Source organism: Atta colombica, unplaced genomic scaffold, assembly GCF_001594045.1.
Source record: "Atta colombica isolate Treedump-2 unplaced genomic scaffold, Acol1.0 scaffold153, whole genome shotgun sequence".
Taxonomy (NCBI): domain Eukaryota; kingdom Metazoa; phylum Arthropoda; class Insecta; order Hymenoptera; family Formicidae; genus Atta; species Atta colombica.
Window position 1 is genome coordinate 1,011,267 of NW_017259243.1, and position 2,475 is coordinate 1,013,741.

Consider the following 2,475-nt stretch of genomic DNA (forward strand, 5'->3'; position numbering starts at 1 on the left):
TATCTCTGAAAATAGGATTGGTGTGGTACGCATTGTACCGAGGACAGTGTCTCTCTCTCTTTCTCTCTCTCTCTCTCTCTCTCGCGCGCGCTCTCTCTCTCTCTCTCTCTCTCTATCTCCGCCTCCGTGTCTTTCGCCCGCCCTAGCTCTCCTGGCCTTTCCTGGTCTCTCCTTGTATTTATAGCCTTCGCCTTTTCCATCCGTTCTGCGCGCATCTTTCCCTAACGTTGAACGCTCCCGCGCTCTTAATTCGACCGCTCCGTAGAATACAGCTTTTCTCCTACAGCTGAGGAGCAGAGGAAGGTAATCCGGCGAGTATGCGAGACGAGCGAATGCATCGGACCTGGCGTGTGTGCAGCGAGGGACGCCAGGTGCGTTCTGATTTATCACAACCGCTGGAAGTTGACTGGAGGGCGACCGGGAGTCGGGAGGAACGGGGCCGACACCACCGTTGCTGAGGCTGGTGCCGCCTGCTGTGGATCTCTACCCGATCGCTTTGTGGCTTATTAAAATTTCTGACGGCGCGCGTCCTAACGCCTGGCGGCAACGTCGATTGCGTATGCATGCACGTATTTGCTGTGTCGAGCTTTTTACCGGCTTCATTTATTATCGACACACTTTTTCTCTCTCACTCTCCTTTTTTTCTCTTTTTCTCTTTCGAAAGTGTTTTCTATTGGATAAAGTATAGCATTAGGTTTCGAAATAACTAATAATATTGCATAAAAAACTAGTAATAATAATGCAAGTTTAGCATAATTCAGTGGAACACAAATGTGTATAACAATATTCTTTGTTGTCCATTTTATAACTTCAAATAATAGTAAAAACCAGAGTTGGTAAACATTAATGTTTTTAAGAATAAAACGTACTGTGTTTTTTCTTAAATATTATATGTTTTTAATGCTTCAAATATGCTTAAACAGTATTATAAAAAAAAACGTATTTAAAACATATTAAAAACATCAATTAAGCATGTTTTAAACTGTTTAAAATACGTTTAAAACATGTTTTTTTATCAACTTTGATAAAAAACATATATATAACTATATAAACTTAAATGGCTTACTTTATAATAATATCCGCATTCATCTATTTAGTTTTAAAAAATTTCAATATTTTTTAACATCAAAATATTATTTTGTACAACTATTATTTCTTTAAAACTTTTAAAGTGAATCTCTCTCTGAAAAGTAAAGTCTAAGTCTTTCACTTTTAAAAATTGAGCTCTTCTTCAAGATTGACTCAATTTTTACTCTAAAGATTTCACTCCAAAGAGTTTAAAACGTTAAAATAAAAAATAAAATGATATGAAATTAATGATAACAACAACTCGAGAGGCTATATTTCATTGAAAATTCATCAGCGATACCCAGATGGTGGTCCATTGTGTCTTTCATGATATGAAAATAATTAGAATAATATAAACCTTAATGTAACATCACATACTAGCACAAATACAATCTCAATTTCAACTTGCACTGATCTTTCATCGTCTTTAAAGACAATGGAGGAAAAATTGCGCGCGTTTTTTTGCACTATCTTTATCAGTGAAACATTAAACATTGAAAATATACGAACTGGTTTTTATAATGAAACAATACAAGTGTATTCTCAGTGGATACACTTTTCCCAGAAAACGCTAGACACCCGCATGAGCGTGCATGAATAATTTAATCCACGATGAATATATACATATTATTTTCTGTATTTTTTTTCATTGTACATAATAGCGGAATATAATTTTAGGATAAATTTTTTATTAGTAATAAATTTCTAGTAGCGGATATACTTACAATATTTTCTGATTAGTCATTAGGGAGCAAAATATCTTGTATTCTTACATCATGGATTGCTTGCAATGTGCAATGTTGTATGAGCTCGATTGGGAACACTGGTCAAACCGCGGGGCTTTTCTACGGGCGAGACGATGTAAATATCAGGTATCTATAATTCCCGCGTCATTCACGCCCCGTAAGCTTTATGGGCCGCTTTATTATTGGAGAGCGGAGCTCTCGCCACTTGCGCGGTTATTGTTACGTTGGAAAAGCATGAAATGGGAGAATGTCCAAAAGGGGGAGAATGTGGAAAGTGCGTAAGGGTTTAATATCTCTCATGCATATCGCAGAATTTACGATTGGATTTGACGTAAGCCCGGCGTGTAGCGTATAAGCAAGATTTACAGTTTACTTAATGACTCGCGGCCGTAGCCGCATACGATCCCGGATCGGCATGCTCGCCGTTTTTGCGCGAAACCCGCGCGCGTCTAACACGGTTCAGATGTTCCCACGCTAGGCAAGCAGGTGTTGTGGCGAAACCGACAATTAATTATCCGCATCCCATTTAATAGTAGTACGGACGGGTCGATTAATCACGGTACGGCGACTGTTATAACAGATAAAAAGTTTCCTCCTCCCCCCCCCCCTCTCCCACTCAGAAATGCGATCCAACCAAAACCCTTAAATTGATTTTTGATAG